Raw genomic sequence first — 22,332 nt, forward strand, 5'->3', positions numbered from 1 at the left:
CGCATGACACATGCCGCGCTGCCTAGTGTTATTTGTAGCTCCACTGCAGAGATCAGGAGTGCACTGAGGACCTGCGCTTCACGTCTTCAGTCTGGGTACTCACTACCTATGCCTGTGCATGCCGCACAGCACTGAGCTTCAGCATCTGGGTGCTGGGGGCCCCTCTGTGGATGTGGGTCCTGGGTAATTGCCCAGTCTGCTCCCCCTGATACCGGCCCTGATGAGGATGCCCACCTAGGTGCACAGGTCTTGATGCCAGGGTGGCAACGGATCTTGGCTTACCCTTGCAAAAATTATGTTTTCCTATGAAATTCACTAGCCTATGAAATACAGTATGCCTCTCACCCAGGACGTGGTGAAGTATGTCACTTAGGAGGTTTCCCTTCTTGTTGGTACATTACATTTTGAATCTGTGTAATTTTTGTCCTTAGGAACCTGTCCACGGCAGTGGTCTTGGGCATGACATGGTTACATAAACATAACCCGGTCATTTACTGGCACCAGGGTGATTTTGTGTCCTCGAGCCCTGAGTATCAGGAGAAATGCATGGCTTTATCTGTGAATCTGTCTAAGGTCGCACCCAATGGTTAACCTCATGTATTCAGAAAATTTGCTGATGTATTTTCTGTGTCCGAATCTGAAAAATTACCCCCACACATAGATTATTAAAAACTGCTTTATTGAGGTATAAACATATCAATAAGTGGCACTAGAGTTCTAGTCTTATTCCTCTCTAAAGAAACAATTTGCATATTTAATTTCCCTTAGGCACATGCATGGCCTATAAGTCTCCTCACTCTGACATGCCAGAAATGAAGGGAATATAAAGTATACCCCTTCCAGGGCCTGTGTATCTGACTGATAGTGTCGTTTGTTAGATGGGTGTCTTGTAACCCTTATTATTGCGGGGTTGAATCTTTTTATATAGTCAAGGATTGCAAATATTTTAGAATTGTTGCTTAACCCACGAATATTCCAAGAAATAAAATCAGTCATAGTACCCATCTTTAAGAACCTCCATGAAGGATCCCTGTAAGTTAGCCGTTATCCCGGCTCTGATAAGTATCCAAATTTTGACATTTTGGTGCAGAGGCTTTCCAACACTCCCCCCCCCCTCCAACTGTGGACCAATAACCCCCTCCCCTATTTATATTGTAAACCTGTCCTTACTAGTAAGGGATGGGGCTCAAACGAACCTTTAAAGGGGTTTTCCTATGAACCAAAGTTCATCCTAATCAATAGATCTTGGAATAATAACTTCCACAATTGGATGTGTTTAAACAAAATGTTCCTGTGCTGAGATAATCTTATAAATGTGCCCCTGCTGTGTACTGTGTAATGGCTGTGTCTGACCGTACAGGGACATGGTCTGATCATACCACATCTCCTGGGCAGGGGAGGAAGAAAAAGAGTATACAGACACTACAGCAGAGGATCACAGCTGGTTCTTTTTGTGAGGTAAAACATTTCACTGCCTGTTTTTAATCAATGTTTTACCTCAAAGAAAGAATCATTTGTGATCCCCTGCTGTAATGTCTTTATACTTTTTTTTCTCCTCCCCTGCCCAGGAGCTGTTGACGCGCCCCCTGGGACATATTCCTTTTTGAGGGGAATACCCGGCACCGGATCAGATGGGGGGTTGTAGTCTCCGAGCGGCTGTGACCCGGCCCGTGCCCAAGGCGTCAAACTCAGTGTTATGTGGCAGTCCTACAGATGTTATTAAGAGTTCTTTTGTGTCGACTACGCCACCCGTTGTGATGCGGTCACTGTGGCCGCCGCTGCAGCAGGGTCCGCTGAGGCTGATGGTGGGTGCGCAGCTTGGTGGGATAACCCCCAACGGGAGGGGTATAGCCTCAGAGGGGACAGGTGCAGAGGATGGGGGTTGTGGTGGTGCAGTGCAGACGGCAAAGAAGACAGAGTCGGGTTGTGCAGTTAAGGGTGTTTACTTACTGCAGATGTTGTACTGGTCACTCCAGCTTCGAGTGACCACCCGAGCCGTGCTGCGTCCACCAGGTCCTGGATCCAGCCAACCCCCAAACAAGTCCGGAGCGTGGCCCTGAGCTCTCCTTCTGTCCCGTTCTCTGGCCGTCCCCACCAGTGATCCACCTAGGTCCAGCTCCCTCGGGCCTTCTGTTGGGACACCCTTGGCCTTGGGTTCCCTGACCCTTCATGTGGTGTGCCTTCGGGGTGGATGTGGTGGGTGACCGTGGCAAACGCTGCCCACGGTCTCCGGTCTCTGGCTGGGGAATGTTTTTACCCCCACCAGCTTGGGTTCCGGTACCCTGATGCCGACTCTTCACCCGGGGATTGGATTTGGGGTCTTAGAGTCCTCTCTTCTGCTTCCCCCTCTGGGTCTCTCTTTCTTCTCCTCTCTCACTCTGGGTCTTTCTTCTCCTCTGCTCCTGACTTTCTCTCTGCATCTGACTTGTTCTCTGCATCTGACCCTGTTCTTAGTTGGTGCCCACCTTATATACACCCTCTATGTGTGAGCTCAGGTGACCAGCACCCAATGAGCTCCTAACTTTACCCAGGCTGCTCCCCCTATCTGCCCCTACACTACTTGGGATGTACCACCCCCCTCCCACTCCAGCCAGGAACAGACTCGGTCGTACCTGCACATTTCTAAGTGGGAGTACCGTCGGTCTGCTCCTCGGAAATGGGATGTGTGTAGTGCATGCAGCCTACCGAGCTCAGTTCCACACTCCTTCCTTACCCGGGAGTGGAATATCACACCTCTGGGTTGAGGTGCAATACTCCTGTAGCAGCCGAATCCTCAGGGTGCTACATTCCCCCCTGGTAAATCACAGCACGTCCTCGGGCTGTAAGACATAACACCAAAAACATACAAATTTTTCATATAAACATATAAAACATATAAAACATTATATATATATAAAACTTTTCATATAACATTCTCGTCGTCTCTTGTTTCTGGTTCCTCCTCCGGACACTGTGCAACGTGTGTCCGGGAAAAGTGCGACAGTCTCTTAGAAAAACTGGTTTTCCTATAAAACCGGTAGGGGGCGCTTTAGGACGCGCAACTATTTACAAGGGATATGGCCGCTCTCAGTCCTCGGCCAGGTAAAGGGAAGGGAATGGCTGCTCACAGTCCTCAGCCTGGTATGGATACGGAATAACGGGTAAACAGTTCACTCATGCTGGTCCCAACGGGGACTATATATATGTAGCAACAGTTTCTTTGGTACCCGGTTGGGTAACTATTTACATCTACTGCTCTGCCGCACTCAACGGCGTCTTCCTCCTGCTCTTTGCTTGTAGCTGGTTGTAACTTCAGACCCGTCCGGGTCCTCTTGCTCTTCCTCCTCGCACCGCAACTCCTCCTCCGTCAGGCGGTGTACGTGGAGGGCGTAAGGTCCTTTGGCACACTTGTGCCGGGTGAAGGTGACCTCGTCTCCGATGTAGAGGTCACGACCTCTGTGACCCTCCGGCAGATGGGACTCCACATCTCTGCGCGTGACAAAGACGTCGCCGGGGGTGTTGTTGTCTCTGATGAAGCCCCACCCATGCTGCAGGTTAAACTTTATCACTGTCCCGATGGTGCGGGGACAATGCGCTGCACGGGGGTCCCTCCTGGTCCGGCTCTTCTGCTCGGCACTCCGTACTTGAGCCTGTTGTTCCCGGACCCGCCTCTCTCTCCGCTCCCTCGCAAACTCCTCGAGCTGCTGTCGGCAGCACTCAGCACGCTCCGCTGCAGCTGCCCTGGTTTCTTGAGTGAACCCCATTAGGTCTTCTCCGGTGGGGTCCCACTCAAATTGGGTCTCTTCAAGCGGGGGCGAGATCCTTATCACGGGCTTCGGAGCCGGAATCAGGGGTGCACACATGGCCCCAACTCTCCTCTGGTGCTCCAGTTCATAATATTTCTGGGGCCAGATGAAAGGCTGCCCGTCCGGCCACGTGTGCTGGGCAAACAAGTCCTCTCCCAGACGCGGCACCCTTGGTTTTACGGGTGCGGGCGCGGTGGTGGTGGCGCCCGGGTTGCCCAGGCCTTGCGGCCAGGCCTGGGGCACCTGGAAGGTGAAGGGCACCGTCAGGACGGCGGCACCCTGGGCTACCTGGCCTTGCGGCCAGGCCGGAGGCTCCGCGGAGGTAGGGGGCGCTGTTGGTATTGCGGCGCCCGGGGGTACTAGGCCTTGCGACCAGGCTGGTGGTATTTCTTGCTTTGTCTCGCTCCGGGTCGAGGCGCGTGACGTCACAGGGGTCGCTGCGGCGGCTTCCGGTCGGGGCCTAGTCCATAGCGGTGACATGGCGGCTACGGGCACAGCAGGGGGACTTTCGGGCTCTGCGACGGGGAGCTGGGGCAGGTGGGCGGTTTCCCGGCTTGGGGTATAGGCGTCCCCTTTACCTGCCTCCTTGCGTCCGGCTCCCTTCTCGGCGCCGTCTCCGGCCTTTGGTCCTCCCGCGCCATCCTCAGAGGCGGTCTGTTTCCTCTTCCAGGGTAGCGTGCTCCGTTGACTGGTCTCAGCTTGCTGGGCCATCTCCCGGCTCCATTCCGCCAATATCTCGCGCTGTACCCGGGCCATCCTCCGTGCGAGGCCCTCCAGGGCAGTCTGTGCACACTCCCGGTCTCGGGGGAGCTGTGCAAGGACCTCCACTAGGCCTAGTGGGGTCGTGGTGTCTAGCAGGCTCCTGACCAACGGGTCGGTGCTGCTCTGCTCTTCTTCCAGCAGACTCCTGGCCAGCGGGCCGGTGCTGTTCTGCTTTCTCTCCATCTCCGGGTAAGCTCCTCCGCTACTCCTCTCCAGGCTTCTTGCCTCCGGGTGCGCTCGCTCCAGACTGCTCCAGGCGGCACCCATCTTCGTTCTTTCCTTTCGTCTCCTCCCACTTCGAGGGCGGTCCCGGGGCAACTCGGTGACTGTCAGCTCCAGGGGTAGTTCTTTCACGCTGACAGACACCTCCAGCATCACAGTCTCTGTTGGTGGGGGCGGTTTCCACTTTTGGCGCCATTTTCTGTCCTGGCCCACGATGGGAGGCGGCCTCTTGCCCTCCTTTGGCACGCCCATAATGGCGTCCGCTGCTCTTCCAAGGCGGGAAATCTTCGGATTTGGCGGGAAGCGTCGCCCAGTGGCGGGAAACTCTGCAGATGGCGGGAACAAGCTGGAAATGGCGGACAATCGGCGGGAAACGACCTGTGATGGGGTCCGATGGCGTGGACCCTCCGGAACCGGCGGGAGACTTCTTTCTGAGGTAAACTTGCACTTTTCTTCAGGCACGCAGTACCCGGGTGTTGCGGGCACGTGATCCTGCCGACTACGCCAAAGTTGACGCGCCCCCTGGGACATATTCCTTTTTGAGGGGAATACCCGGCACCGGATCAGATGGGGGGTTGTAGTCTCCGAGCGGCTGTGACCCGGCCCGTGCCCAAGGCGTCAAACTCAGTGTTATGTGGCAGTCCTACAGATGTTATTAAGAGTTCTTTTGTGTCGACTACGCCACCCGTTGTGATGCGGTCACTGTGGCCGCCGCTGCAGCAGGGTCCGCTGAGGCTGATGGTGGGTGCGCAGCTTGGTGGGATAACCCCCAACGGGAGGGGTATAGCCTCAGAGGGGACAGGTGCAGAGGATGGGGGTTGTGGTGGTGCAGTGCAGACGGCAAAGAAGACAGAGTCGGGTTGTGCAGTTAAGGGTGTTTACTTACTGCAGATGTTGTACTGGTCACTCCAGCTTCGAGTGACCACCCGAGCCGTGCTGCGTCCACCAGGTCCTGGATCCAGCCAACCCCCAAACAAGTCCGGAGCGTGGCCCTGAGCTCTCCTTCTGTCCCGTTCTCTGGCCGTCCCCACCAGTGATCCACCTAGGTCCAGCTCCCTCGGGCCTTCTGTTGGGACACCCTTGGCCTTGGGTTCCCTGACCCTTCATGTGGTGTGCCTTCGGGGTGGATGTGGTGGGTGACCGTGGCAAACGCTGCCCACGGTCTCCGGTCTCTGGCTGGGGAATGTTTTTACCCCCACCAGCTTGGGTTCCGGTACCCTGATGCCGACTCTTCACCCGGGGATTGGATTTGGGGTCTTAGAGTCCTCTCTTCTGCTTCCCCCTCTGGGTCTCTCTTTCTTCTCCTCTCTCACTCTGGGTCTTTCTTCTCCTCTGCTCCTGACTTTCTCTCTGCATCTGACTTGTTCTCTGCATCTGACCCTGTTCTTAGTTGGTGCCCACCTTATATACACCCTCTATGTGTGAGCTCAGGTGACCAGCACCCAATGAGCTCCTAACTTTACCCAGGCTGCTCCCCCTATCTGCCCCTACACTACTTGGGATGTACCACCCCCCTCCCACTCCAGCCAGGAACAGACTCGGTCGTACCTGCACATTTCTAAGTGGGAGTACCGTCGGTCTGCTCCTCGGAAATGGGATGTGTGTAGTGCATGCAGCCTACCGAGCTCAGTTCCACACTCCTTCCTTACCCGGGAGTGGAATATCACACCTCTGGGTTGAGGTGCAATACTCCTGTAGCAGCCGAATCCTCAGGGTGCTACACTGTGGTATGATCAGACCATGTTCCTGCACGGTCAGACACAGCCATTACACAGTACACAGCAGGGGCACATTTTTAAGATTATCTCAGCACAGGAACATTTTATTTAAACACATCCAATTGTGGAAGTTATTATTATTCCAAGAACTATTGATTAAAATCAATTTTTGTTCTTGGGAAAACCCCGTTAACCATTAGGTGCATGCACCTGCGTAGGAAGAGACATAATAAACAATATACCATTCTTTTAGTGTTTCTACTAATGTAGAAATTAAAGTGAGTAGCACAGAGGTTTGGACCATAAATACCAGCCACAATAGTACTAATGTCACATAGTAACCTTAAGTGAGGCCTCGGTCCTGCAACGGAGAAACCTGCTGGAGATAATAACAGGTAGTGGGAAGAAGAGTCTTTCAGCGTCAGCGCGCGTTAAGGGCTGTCTCAGGCCCCGCCGGCCCCTCCAGCCTCCTGCCGGATTTGTTGCTCATGACTGTCCAGTCATCTGAGTGCGTCTTTTGAGGACTCAATGTGGTAGTGCCAAGGGCGCCCACCCTGTGCTTGGCAGGGTAGATCATCGAGTATTGCAGCCCGAGCACCCTCATCCTCCTCTGTATGTCCAGAAACTGGGACTTTTTGCACTTGACCTCCTCTGAGAAGTCTGGGAAAAATGAGATTTTCAGTCCCCCCAGCTTAATGTTCTGCTTCTCTCTTGCTTTCCTTAATATGTCATCTTGGTCCTTGTAGTGCAGGATTTTGATCAGAATAGGCCTGGAGGGTCCCGTGGGCACCCTGTGAGCTCTCTCCACAGCAAACAAAACAGTGAGGATATCTTTGCCAAAGATATGCGGTAACCATTTTTCAAAAAAACCCATCCAGGTCATTCCCCTCAGCCTTTTCAGGAACCCCTACTAGTCTGATATTATTGCGTCTGACGATTTTCCAGGGCATCAACCTTGGCAATCAACGCTGCAACTGCTTGTGTGTGACTGTGTATATCTCTGTGGACTGGCGGGAGAGTGTCTTCCAACTCACTAACTCTGCTTTCCACTGCTGCGGTGCGTCCGTTCTGCATGTCATGACATATTATAGAAATGGGGGCACCTTGCCTTTTCTCTCCCACCCTCATGGGCTTTTAGGACAACATTTAACCACCTGCATCTTATTTTGTAGTATTAGTAAGACTGGTCATGTTCTGACCATCATTCTGATCCATTACGTGGTTCTGTCTGCATTTTTACTTATTAACTTTCCAGGTGGTACAACGTTCACTGTGCATGGTGGAATATAGTGCTGGTCTCCATTATTGGCACCCCTTCATTTTTTTCATAGACTTTAACAATAGCTTCAGATATAAATGGAAATGTACCAAATTTATATCCTCAGGATTTTTTAATTAGTGGTCCAAAGTAATAGAACAACAAAACATTGTTTTTCAACTTCCATGTTGCAATTTCAAAGAAAAAAATAAAATAAACAGCACGTGCAGGAATAAAGGCCCCCCTAATTAATACTTGGTTGCACACCATTTGGCATTGCTGACAGCCTCCAAACGTTTCTTGTAGCCCTTGTGACCAAGTCACTGGCGGAATACTAGAGGGGAGATATGTTTCACTGAGGCTGTTAGCTTCAGTGATGTGAAACATGGAGGTCTTCTCCTGAATAGTAGGTGCAGAGATGGTTAATCAGCCTGATTTAAAAGGGCATGTTTTATAAGTGAATGGCCATTGTGCGGGCGGGAGGTCATTCACCATATCTCCAACCCAGGGTGTGGTCTGGGCTTTAAATAGCCAGCCTTGTGATTCAGGTGTGGTTCAGTATCTGGAAGCCAGCTCCAGAGAGAGGAGCTTGTGTTTTTTTGTGTAATCTGAACCGTGTGGTTTTTGCTAATCCTGTGTGGCCGTACCCCAGCCGCTGCAAGGACTTTGCTGGACATTTTCTTATTTTGTTTTACTGTTATGCCCGATGGGCTGTGCTTATTTTTATGAACTCTACATTAATTTATGCAGTTTAATAAAACAACAGAAAATTTAAAGAGCCAGTGTTCCGTGTTTACCGCCATGTGCAGCCGAGTGAGCGGATCTACTCCACCATCTATAAGATACTTTCACCTCTCAGATGGAATTTTCTCCCACTCTTCCTTGCACTTTGTTCAAGCTCTTGAATGTTTGTTGGGTTCTTTTTCCTGATGGCAGATTTCAGCTCACCCCAAAGATTTTCAATGGGATTGAGGTCAGGTCTCGTTGCTGGCCATTTTAAAATAGTTCATTTTTTTCTTTTTCAACCATTCCTGTGTACTTTTGGATGTGTGCTTTGAGTCATTGTCATGCTGTAGGACCCATGATCTTTGACTCAAACCAAGTTAATTATCTTACACTGAGTAGGACATTTGCTCTAAAATCTCTTGATAATTCTCTGATTTCAAGATTCCTGTGATACGGTCAAGGGCTCCAGTACCAGATGCAGCTAAGCAAACCCACATCATTATGGATCCTTCACCATGCTTAACTGTTGTTAAGGTGTTGCTTCCTTGTGCTGTCTGTAAACAAACTGCTGTTTTACATTGCAAAAAACTCTATTTTTGTTTCATCTGTCCACAGAATATTTTCCCAGAAGGATTGTGGTTTGTAAAGGTACTCTTTGGCAAAGATCAGTCGTTCCTTTTTATGTCTTTTCTTCAGCAATGGTTTCTTCCTTGGCCCTCACCCATAAAGCTCGGCTTAGTGTGGTACAATTCCATGCTTGACAAAATTCTTAATATCATTGTGCACTGTTGAAACTGGGATACCAAGATCTTTGGAGATGGCCTTATACCTTTTGGAAGTCTTGTGTTTACTAATAATAGCAGTTCTGATGTCTTCAGTCAGCTCCTTTGTCTTCACCATTGTGACAAAGGAATAGGGCCTACCATGTGGCTTTTTAAAACAGTGAACTCATCATTCATTGGTAATTCATGTCACATGGGCACCGACAATCATAGGAGAGTCTGTTTTGTGATTTACCACAGGCGAGTCAAAATGTGTTTCCATACTAAATTAAAGTAAAGGGTGCCAATACCAGTGACACCACAAGCTTTAGGTTTTTCTATTTTTCCCTCCCATTGTTTTTTGTTTTAAATTATTGTTTATCATTTGCTCTTTTGTATTTAACACGAGTCTCTATACAAAAAACTGTTTCACTTCATTCATTTTTTTCAGGAGATATTCCACATTATGTACTTAAACTTCATGGGTGTCAATAACGATGAGCAGGACTGTATACATAATCGATGGTGATCGGTGTACTTGTGTCTACGCTTTATATTCATGACACTTACACCAGTTTTCAGCCTACTAGGTGGTGTATTATTTACTGTGTCTGGCCGAGTACGTACAGTACAGACCAAAAGTTTGGACACACCTCATTTAAAGATTTTTCTGTATTTTCTTGAATATGAAAATTGTACATTCACACTGAAGGCATCAAAACTATGAATTAACACATGCGGAATTATATACTTAACAAAAAAGTGTGAAACAACTGAAAATATGTCTTATATTCTAGGTTCTTCAAAGTAGCCACCTTTTGCTTTGATGACTGCTTTGCACACTCTTGGCATTCTCTTGATGAGCTTCAAGAGGTAGTCACCGGAAATGGTCTTCCAACAATCTTGAAGGAGTTCCCAGAGATGCTTAGCACTTGTTGGCCCTTTTGTCTTCACTCTGCGGTCCAGCTCACCCCAAACCATCTCGATTGGTGACTGTGGAGGCCAGGTCATCTGGCGTAGCCCCCCATCACTCCCCTTCTTGGTCAAATAGCCCTTACACAGCCTGGAGGTGTGTTTGGGGTCATTGTCCTGTTGAAAAATGATGGTCAAACTAAACGCACACCGGATGGAATAGCATGCCGCTGCAAGATGCTGTGGTAGCCATGCTGGTTCAGTATGCCTTCAATTTTGAATAAATCCCCAACAGTGTCACCAGCAAAGCCCCCCCCCACACACACACACACACCATCACACCTCCTCCTCCATGCTTCACGGTGGGAACCAGGCATGTAGAGTCCATCCATTCACCTTTTCTGCGTCGCACAATGACACAGTGGTTGGAACCAAATATCTCAAATTTGGACTCATCAGACCAAAGCACAGATTTCCACTGGTCTAATGTCCATTCCTTGTGTTCTTTAGCCCAAACAAGTCTCTTCTGCTTGTTGCCTGTCCTTAGCAGTGGTTTCCTAGCAGCTATTTTACCATGAAGGCCTGCTGCACAAAGTCTCCTCTTAACAGTTGTTGTAGAGATGTGTCTGCTGCTAGAACTCTGTGTGGCATTGACCTGGTCTCTAATCTGAGCTGCTGTTAACCTGCGATTTCTGAGGCTGGTGACTCGGATAAACTTATCCTCAGAAGCAGAGGTGACTCTTGGTCTTCCTTTCCTGGTGCAGTCCTCATGTGAGCCAGTTTCTTTGTGGCGCTTGATGGTTTTTGCAACTGCACTTGGGGACACTTTCAAAGTTTTCCCAATTTTTCGCACTGACTGACCTTCATTTCTTAAAGTAATGATGGCCACTCGTTTTTCTTTACTTAGCTGCTTTTTTCTTGCCATAATACAAATTCTAACAGTCTATTCAGTAGGACTATCAGCTGTGTATCCACCTGACTTCTGCACAACACAACTGACGGTCCCAACCCCATTTATAAGGCAAGAAATCCCACTTATTAAACCTGACAGGGCACACCTGTGAAGTGAAAACCATTTCCGGTGACTACCTCTTGAAGCTCATCAAGAGAATGCCAAGAGTGTGCAAAGCAGTCATCAAAGCAAAAGGTGGCTACTTTGAAGAACCTAGAATATAAGACATATTTTCAGTTGTTTCACACTTTTTTGTTAAGTATATAATTCCACATGTGTTAATTCATAGTTTTGATGCCTTCAGTGTGAATGTACAATTTTCATAGTCATGAAAATACAGAAAAATCTTTAAATGAGAAGGTGTGTCCAAACTTTTGGTCTGTACTGTATACTCTATAGCAGTCTGTGTATTTGGGTCCATTCTGCCCAGGACACTTATACCAGGTGCTGATTATATTGTTACTGTATCTCTTAAATTGGTCCCATTGGTTCCGTGATAATGTGTTTTATTACTTTTTACCTTTATATTATGTGGGATAGTGAAAGGCAAGTTTCAGCTCTACTGTGAGTTGTTGTATCATGTGTTTTTTTTTTCCTTTAAATGTTTTTAAGGTATTTTGTTTGGTTCTTTTTGTACCTATAAAGCATTGTTATTGCCATGTTTTTTTTTTCTAATTACTCAGTATTATAGAACTAGATTCTTGTGCATGGCCAACTTGTTCCAACAGTGCGTTGAGAGTAAAGTTGCATTTATTAACTGCATTGAGGACATCTTGCAGGGAAGAGGGGTCCTCCTGGGAAATCTCTTCAAGGGTTGGACTTTTCACCTTTAGGAGCTGCAGTAGATCCATTATGCCTTTGAGGTGATCAGGGGACTCAGACTCCTCCTCTTCCTCCATAAATAATGTCATTAATTGGGATCCTTCACCAGATCCCTTATCCGCTGTGTAGCAGACACTGACATCTTGAGTGGGGTACTAGAGGACGGAAGTTTGTGGGCAAACTGCTTCAACCCATTAAGGAGTGGGTGCAACCCCAGTCTCTGAAGGCCTTGTAGCGTTTTCTTGAGTTTGCAAACTATTATCGCAAATTTATTAACATTTTTCCAAGATTGTCAAACTACTCACTGACTTGACTAAGAAGGGGGAAGATGTGGTTAATTGGAAGCCTGAGGCAATCCGTGCCTTCACTAAGTTAAAGGAACGTTTTTTGTCTGACCCGATATTCCTTCAGCTCCATCTATACGTTTTACACCATTTTTTAAACTTGTCTTTCTTTCTTTTAAATCTTTTTTTCACTTTTCCTCAAGAGATGTTTTTGCCAGATTTATGAAATGCGACAGTTATCAAATGTCACATTTTTTTGAAGCAATGTAAGGTTTTCCGGGGGAGTCTTCAATTTTTTTTTCTCAAATTTTTGTTGCTAAAAAAATTGAGAAAAAAAAAAAAGTGTAAGCTTCCAATTTCAGGACCAGTGTTTTTATTGGACTTCATATTTCACTGTCAAGATCTGCAGCACTGCGGGCATTTTGGAAATCTAGGAGCGGAAAGGGAGCTAGCTGGGTTCAAGTTGCTCTCACAGCTGTAGTTTGTTTCAATGAATGTTGTAAGCAAAAGCTGCCAGCTTGGAATATGGAACAAGATACATACTGCGGTTGTTACATTGATGAGTATTGCCCAAAGTGATACATTGTAGGAAAAGCTTCTCATATTTTCACAATAATGTTTCCATTTGCTTGACATCAAAACTTCATATAGCATGCAACTAGTCTGGATTACCGGCCATTCTGCAGTCTTAGGCCACGGCCACACTATCAGTATTTGGTCAGTATTCGGTCAGTATTTTTTCTCAGGAGTGGGAGCCAAAACCGGGTGAGGAACAATCAAAGGAAAGGTATAATAGAAACAAGTCACCACTTCTGCATTTATCACCCGCTCCTGGTTTGGGCTCCCACTCCTGAGAAAAAAACTGAGAGTTTTCTGATGGTCAATGGAGCAGATCTGTATCCTTCCAGTCAGGGCCGTATACCCTTAGGCCGGAATCATGTAGAATCCAAATCTGTGTCTCTCTGGATCAAGCCATGCTACCAAGCTGATGTCCTGAAGAGTCAGTCTGATCTTTGATTCTCTCATTTAAATCTGACTGCTACAGAGGCATACAGTGCTGGCCAAAAGTATTGGCACCCCAGCAATTCTGTCAGATAATACTCAGTTTCTTCCTGAAAATGATTGCAATCACAAATTCTTTGGTATTATTATCTTCATTTAATTTGCTTGCAAGGAAAAAACACAAAAGAGAATGAAGCAAAAATCAAATCATTGATCATTTCACACAAAACTCCAAAAATGGGCCAGACAAAAGTATTGGCACTCTCAGCCTAATACTTGGTTGCACAACCTTTAGCCAAAATAACTGCAAACAACCGCTTCCGGTAACCATCAATGAGTTTCTTACAATGCTCTGCTGGAAATTGTAGACCATTCTTCTTTGGCAAACTGCTCCAGGTCCCTGATATTTGAAGGGTGCCTTCTCCAAACTGCCATTTTGAGATCTCTCCACAAGTGTTCTATGGGATTCGGGTCTGGACTCATTGCTGGCCACCTTAGAAGTCTCCAGTGCTTTCTCTCAAACCATTTTATAGTGCTTTTGGAAGTGTGTTTTGGGTCATTGTCCTGCTGGAAGACCCATGACCTCTGAGGGAGATCCAGCTTTCTCACACTGGGCCCTACATTATGCTGCAAAATTTGTTGGTAGTCTTCAGACTTCATAATGCCATGCACACGGTCAAGCAGTCCAGTGCCAGAGGCATTAAAGCAACCCCAAAACATCAGGGAACCTCCGCCATGTTTGACTGTAGGGACCGTGTTCTTTTCTTTGAATGCCTCTTTTTTTTTTCCTGTACACTCTATGTTGATGCTTTTTGCCAAAAAGCTCTACTTTTGTCTCATCTGACCAGAGAACATTCTTCCAAAACGTTTTAGGCTTTCTCAGGTAAGTTTTGGCAAACTCCAGCCTGGCTTTTTTATGTCTCGGGGTAAGAAGTGCGGTCTTCCTGGGTATCCTACCATACAGTCCCTTTTCATTCAGACGCCGACGGATAGTACGGGTTGACACTGTTGTACCCTCGGACTGCAGGGCAGCTTGAACTTGTTTGGATGTTAGTCGAGGTTCTTTATCCACCATCCGCACAATCTTGCGTTGAAATCTCTCGTCAATTTTTCTTTTCCGTCCACATCTAGGGAGGTTAGCCACAGTGCCATGGGCTTTAAACTTCTTGATGACACTGCGCACGGAAGACACAGGAACATTCAGGTCTTTGGAGATGGACTTGTAGCCTTGAGATTGCTCATGCTTCCTCACAATTTGGTTTCTCAAGTCCTCAGACAGTTCTTTGGTCTTCTTTCTTTTCTCCATGCTCAAAGTGGTACACACAAGAACACAGGACAGAGGTTGAGTCAAATTTAATCTATGTTAACTGGCTGCAAGTGTGATTTAGTTATTGCCAACACCTGTTAGGTGCCACAGGTAAGTTACAGGTGCTGTTAATTACACGAATTAGAGAAGCATCACATGATTTTTCAAACAGTGACAATACTTTTGTCCACCCCCTTTTTTAGGTTTGGTGTGGAATTATATCCAATTTGGCTTTAGGACAATTCTTTTTGTGTTTTTTCATTGAAGACAAATTAAATGAAGATAATAATACCAAAGAATTTGTGATTGCAATCATTTTCAGGAAGAAACTGAGTATTATATGACAGAATTGCAGGGGTGCCAATACTTTTGGCCACCACTGTATGTCCCTTAAATAGATACAGTTGTCCTTTCAAGTACATATTCACAGGTCAAGGATTAGGGATGATATTATTCCACAGGGCTCAGGTCTCATTGTTTGTGCATTTAATCAATTTACATAGTGGGTATAGCAGGGGGCTTTTTAAATCAACATATAGCTGGCTTTAGTACAATATGCAATTAGCATAGTAACAAACATCATTGCTTCAAAACCAAGGGAATCAACATTCAGCTTTATACATATAATAGTACGTCCTTCTTGACCAGCCACAGAAATACACATACATTCACATGTCAATACAAACACAATAGTGTATTTCTCCTGGTTTAACAAATCTAGATGTCTGGCTGATTAAGATAGCAAGCTGTTTCGTCACATCCCCCTCCCCATTCTCATCTTTTAGTGATGCCGCTCATCAATCCTTTTGCCAAAGTGAAGTCATCCGTGGTAAGGAATAAACATTATTTAGCTAAACTTGAAACCGCATATCTTGTTTGGCACCACCACAACGTCCATTCTACCAGTTCTAAGAATGATTTCTGCTAGATTAGCAATCTTGGGATTAATGATTGATGAGGAGTGTACCGCTCTGCGATTATCTGCAAGCGATCCGTACAAGGTCCTGAGAATATCCAAAATGTGTCCTTAAAATGCACTTCTCCAGGATACACAGTGGAAACTGTTCATCCTGAGTTTTCTGGTTCATAAAAAAATGATGCTAAAAGAGGATTGGAAATCTACCATCATCTATAAAGAAAGACCACTTTCTGTCTATCTTATCAGGCCTCCTCAAAAAAACACATAAAGTATGAAAAATTAAATTACCAACTAGCAAAATGCTTAAAAATACAAAACCTTCAAAGACATGATGGCCACCAAACAAGTTGAACTGAATTGTAGCACACACAGTGCCTCGAAAAAGTCTTCATACCCTGTGAACTTTTCAAAATTTTTTCCCATCACACCCACAAACATAAATGTATTTTATTAGGATTTTAAGTGACACCATCACAAAGTAGCAAATATTTATGAAGTGTAAAGGAAATGATACAGGGTTTTCTACACACTTTAAAAATATAAATCTGACAATTGTGATGTGCATTTGTATTCAGCCCCCTGTAGTCTGATGCCCCTAAATAAAATACTTAGTAACCAACTGCCTTTAGAAGTCACATAATTAGTACATTGAGTCCATCAGTGTGTAGTTTATTCTCAGTATAACTACAGCTGTTCTGTGAAGGCCTCAGAGGTTTGAGAACATTAGAGATCAAACAGCATCATGAAAACCAAGGAGCACACCAGAGAGGTCAGGGATAAAGTTGTGGAGAAGAGAAAAGCAGAGTTAGTTATAAAAAAAATAGTCCAAACTCTGAACATCTCACAAAGCACTGTTCAATCCATAATCAAAAAATGGAAGGAGTATGGCACAACTACAAATCTACCAAGGCATGGCCGTCCACCTAAACTGACATCACAAGCAAGGAGAGCACTAATTAGAAAAGCAGCCAGGAGGGCCAAGGTCACTGGAGGAGCTGCAGAGATCTACAGCTCAGGTGGGAGAATCTGTCCACAGGACAACTATTGGTCAGATACTCCACAAATCTGGCCTTTATGGAAGAGTGGCAATAAGAAAGACATTTCTGAAAGCCATAAGAAATCCCATGTGCAGTTTGTAAAAGCCATTTAGGGGACACCACGAGCATGTTGAAGAAGGGTTTCTGGTCAGGTGAGACCAAAGTACAACTGTTTGAGCTAAATGCAAAACGCCATGTGTGGCAGAAAACTAACACTGCACATCACACTGAAAACACCATCCCCACTGTCACACATGGTGGTGGCAGCATCATGCTGTGGGGAGGCTTTTCTTCAGCAGGGGCAGGGAAGCTGTGCTGAGTTGATGGAAAAATGGATGGAGAAATACAGGGCAATCCTGGAAGAAAACCTGTTAGAGGCAGCAAAAGCCTTGAGACTGGGGCGTAGGATCATCCTCCAGCAGGATAACGACCCTAAACATCTTGCCAGAGCTACAATGGGGGGGTTTAGATCAGAGAATGTTCATGTGTGTGAATGACCCAGTCACAGTCCAGACCTAAATCCCATTGAGAATCTGTGGTAAGAATTGAAAATTGCTGATAACAGACGTCTCCATCCAATCTCACTGAGCGAGAGCGAGTGTGCAAAGAAGAAGAAGCAAAATGTCACCTCTAGATGTGCAAAGCTGGTAGAGACAGACCCCCAAAAGACTGCAGAGAAAGGTGGGAAAGACAGACCCCAAAAGACTGCAGAGAAAGCTGGTAGAGACAGACCCCAAAAGACTGCAGCAGTGTTTTGCAGAGAAAAGTAGTCCTACAAAGTATTGGCACGGGGGGGGGGCTAAATACAAATGACCGTCACAATTTTCAGATTTATATTTATAAAATAATTAGAAATCCTTGTAACATTTCCTTTACATGTCACAAATACTTGTTACTTGGTGTTGGTATCACATAAAATCCCAATAAAATACATTTAAGTTTGTGGGTGTAACGTGAAAAAATGTGGAAAAGTTCATGGGGGTGTGAATACTTTTTCAAGGCACTGTATGTATACAGAAAAATTGCTTAAAATGGAAAGGTGTGAAAGTCCTAATGGTTGGTTGGGGGAGTCAGGACAGATAGCTGATGACTGAATGAGCGCTCAGATGCCAGCCATCTGGTTATGTGCACAAAGTGAGTATTTGTACCAGATTTTTCTCCAGCAAGAACCAAAGTGTTGGTAGGAAAAATGCTACATAAAGTATCCAGGTATTTGAAGCTTTTTTTTGCATGCTTTTTCCATATTCATTTGAATGGGTGAAAAACGTTGGAAAATGCTGAAAGAATTCACATGCTGCAGATTTAAGAAAAACCAAAACGTTTTGATGGTTCAAATCCACAAGGAAAAAATGTGCAGCATGTGAGATTTCAGAAATCTCATTCACTCTGCTGGTTACTGTAAAAAGCTGCTTTTTCTGCAACAAAAATGAACAGAAAAATGCAGCAAAAGTGCATTTGAATAAGCGCTAAGGGTAATGATGTACGCAATTCACATTATAAAATCAGGTAATTTATTTGGGTGTTGATCAGTACTAGTGGCGGGGGTGGGATAATCCCAGCACTGCTGCCTAGTCTACTTTCCATGGTCAGTGGATACTTTTGGATACCATTTACTGCACAGTGATGCTTTACATATTACTTATGTTCTGTATATAGAGACAGTAGATGTTATTTGGGTTCATGTTCTGGGCTCTTGATCTGTCCGGTACAGTGCACTTTCTGGACTATTTTTTTTTTTTACTATACTCAATTGACTCTTTGATCCGTTGACCCCCAGGTTAATAATTTTATACAGTAAAGTTGGTGACACAATGTACCGCCCAGGTTAGTATTAATCAAGATGAACAACACAAGCATATTATTGTCAGAAGGAGACACACAACATGGAAAACACTGATCACTCAGTAACTCAGCTTTTCCTTTGCCATCCAATGCCACTTACTGTATGCCAACCTTTCCCTAAGTATGCAAACCTTCGCAAAAAAATTGTTTTATTCATATTCTTCCTTAATAAAAAAAATGTGAAAATTTCCACATAGTCTTCATTAAGAAAAAATTCTACCATTTTGCTTCTGCAAACGTGCCTGTAAATTCTTTATTGCTTTGCAAAAATGTTACAAATCCGGCAGAGCTCCGGCTCAGTGGTGATAGCTTTCTCTGCTCCCACCTTCATTCTCTCACTGTTAGAGGCAACAGGAGGGAGCAGGAGAAAGTAGTACACAGATCTCCAGTGGAGAGGAAGGAAGCATATACAGTCTCAGGGAGGGTAAATGGTTGTAGAAACGGAGGAAAGCACATTAAGAAAAAAAAGGTCAGGGTAAAAGCTGAGCTGCTCAAAAAGCTAATGAAAATAGCAGCACCATGAACAGGGCCACATTTGGAGTTTCTGCTGCCCTAGGCACTGTCAGTGTTCGCCCCCCCCCCACGGTCACGCCCACCCTCACCCTCACCCCCCGTCACATCCCCCCCACGTCGTGCCCCCCTCGCATCCAATATCCCCCCCCCCCTGTCGCGGCCGTTTACCCAAGTTTCATGTAGCTTCTCCCCCCCCATTCCATGTAGCACATATAAAAGGTTTGTAGGGGTAAATTCCTGCAGACAAACTGCCTTGAAATAAGACCACAGGGCTGCAGCAGGCACTGCAGCATTGCATATGGGGGTGGGGGGATGGGAGCGGCCCACACAGACCACAGGGCTGCAGCATTGCATATGGGGGGGGGGGGATAGGAGCGGCCCACACAGACCACAGGGCTGCAGCATTGTATATGGGGGTGGGGGGGATGGGAGCGGCCCACACAGACCACTGGGCTGCAGCATTGTATATGGGGGTGGGATGGGAGCGGCCCACACAGACCACAGGGCTGCAGCATATGGGGGTGGGGGGGATGGGAGCGGCCCACTCAGACCACTGGGCTGCAGCATTGTATATGGGGGTGGGATGGGAGCGGCCCACACAGACCACAGGGCTGCAGCATTGTATATGGGGGTGGGGGGGGGATGGGAGCGGCCCACACAGACCACAGGGCTGCAGCATTGTATATGGGGGTGGGGGGGGATGGGAGCGGCCCACACAGACCACAGGGCTGCAGCATTGTATATGGGGGTGGGATGGGAGCGGCCCACACAGACCACAGGGCTGCAGCATATGGGGGTGGGGGGGATGGGAGCGGCCCACTCAGACCACAGGGCTGCAGCATTGCATATGGGGGGGGGGATGGGAGCGGCCCACACAGACCACAGGGCTGCAGCATTGTATATGGGGGTGGGGGGGATGGGAGCGGCCCACACAGACCACTGGGCTGCAGCATTGTATATGGGGGTGGGATGGGAACGGCCCACACAGACCACAGGGCTGCAGCATATGGGGGTGGGGGGGATGGGAGCGGCCCACTCAGACCACTGGGCTGCAGCATTGTATATGGGGGTGGGATGGGAGCGGCCCACACAGACCACAGGGCTGCAGCATTGTATATGGGGGTGGGGGGGATGGGAGCGGCCCACACAGACCACAGGGCTGCAGCATTGTATATGGGGGTGGGGGGGATGGGAGCGGCCCACACAGACCACAGGGCTGCAGCATTGTATATGGGGGTGGAGGGGATGGGAGCGGCCCACACAGAACTGGGCTGCAGCAGGTTCTGCAGCATTGCATATGGCCCATATGCAAAGCTGCAGTGCCTGATGCAGCCCATGTCTGGGATTCAGACCCCACTGTGTCCATCCCTGCTGCTGCCTGCCATCATGTCTGACCAGTGACAATAGTCACAGACTAGTCAGACTCCTCAGAGTCTGAGACTAGTCAGAGACTCAGGCAGTCTGGGCTCTGTCAGGCTGGCACTGCTGCCCGCTGGCTGTACTGTCGTCTGTGCACAGCACAGAACACAGTACCGGCGGCAGCTGCTGACTGCGCGTCTGCGCCTAAACTATGATCCCGCCGCCCGCCTCGCCGCCTGCCGCCCGTCATCATCAATTATGCTGCAGTCTAGAGCAGACTGTCTGCAGAAGCGGCAGCTCCTCAGCCAGCATCATGCACCGGCACCACGGCCCGGGTGGCAGTGTCGGCGCAATGGCACATCACAACAGGACATAATTACCGGCGCTGCCTGCTGGGATGAGCCGCCGCCAGCGATGTGCTGCCCGGGCCTCCGCGGGAACTTCAAGTGCCCGGCAGGGGAGTACATAGAAATCATGGGGCCCCATAGCAGAAGTTCCAATTGGGCCCCCCCTCCGAAAAAAAAGAAAAAAACAAAAATTAAATAATTGTCGGGGTCACAGAAGAACAAATCTCACAACTTTCCAGGCTTTACATAGTAATTTTCCTCCTGCTGAAGATTCCTCTTTCATTGCCCCCATAAAAAGTATGATGCCAACAAAAGTGCCCCCATAGTGAATTCCTCCACATGCACAGTATAATGACCCTACTGTACCCCACCTCAACTCCCAAGGCAAAGTATGGTGACCCCAACACAGTATGATCCCCCTGACTGTGACTCCCACACAGCCCTCCATGCACATTAAAGGGCCTATGTACATTGTAATGGCCCGCACTAGTCCTCCAAACAGTAAGATGGCCCCACACAAACCTTCATACTGTATAATTCCTTTCACACAGTATAATGGTCCCACATAACCCTCCAAATATTATAATGGCCCCACATAGCGTTCCATGTAGTATAATGCGCCCCCATTATCCTCCATATAGTATAATGCGCCCACCATAATCCGCCATATAGTATAATGCGCCCACCATAATCCTCCATATAGTATAATGCGCCCACCATAATCCTCCGTATAGTATAATGCGCCCACCATAATCCTCCATGCAATAAAATACACTCCCCATGGTCCTCCATGCAATGAAATGCACCCCATGGTCCTCCATATAGTATATTGCACTCCTCATAGTCCTCCACACAATATATTGCAGCATAGTGCGGCCACAGTCCTCCAGTAATATGGGCACCACATTTAAATAAATACACACTCACCGCTCCCCGTTCCCCCGCTGCTTCAGTCTCTCAGCTCCACTGTCTGACCCGCGGTGAAGTGACGTCATCGCGCCGCTGCGTCAAACGCAGAGGGGGAATGATGGGAGAGGCAGGGCCGTTTTTAGATAAAGTGGGGCCCTAGGCAAAAGTTTAAAGTGGGGCCACAAATTCTCACATATTGCACCATCACACTCAAAGATTTTGGTTGTATTTACATGCTCTGAGCACAGGCCATTAAACGAGCGTGATTGACAACACTGAAGTCGTTCTACAGTTTTTCCCCGGCCTCTTTACACCAGCTGAGGAAGAATGATGGAGACAGAATGATCAATCTGTCCCCATACAGTATCATATTATCAGCAGCAGATCTGCAGGTTACACCGGGCAATGTGCTGCTGAGAACAATGATGTTTGTTCTTCCATAAACAATCCAATCACCCGATGAATGAACAGAATTTTGCTCGTTGGTTGGATGATTGCCGATATGTTTACACCTATGAGCTCTCATCTGTGCAGTCAGGATTTAGAAATGTGGAAGCTACACACACACTGTGTGTCACATAATGCCACTGTGTCTATATCTGGCCATCTACATATACAAGTTAGAATAATGCAATAAAATATATAAACATACATATTTAAACACGTACGTACACGGCACACACATGTACAAGGCACACACACACAAGTACAAGGCACACATGGCACACAAGTACAAGGCACACACACACACAAGTACAAGGCACACACACAAGTACAAGGCACACACACACACAAGTACAAGGCACACACACACACAAGTACAAGGCACACACACACACAAGTACAAGGCACACACACACACACAAGTACAAGGCACACACACACAAGTACAAGGC

At 47.2% G+C, this 22,332-nt stretch overlaps 1 protein-coding gene across 1 annotated transcript in view; it reads right to left on the reverse strand.

The window, feature by feature from the left end:
• Positions 1-22,332, reverse strand: part of XDH (xanthine dehydrogenase) — a 196,153-nt gene that overhangs the window by 132,773 nt on the left and 41,048 nt on the right. The window lies entirely within an intron of this gene.

Source organism: Phyllobates terribilis, unplaced genomic scaffold (genome assembly GCF_046119375.1).
Source record: "Phyllobates terribilis strain yellow unplaced genomic scaffold, ASM4611937v1 Scaffold_3__8_contigs__length_932513732, whole genome shotgun sequence".
Taxonomy (NCBI): Eukaryota; Metazoa; Chordata; class Amphibia; order Anura; family Dendrobatidae; genus Phyllobates; species Phyllobates terribilis.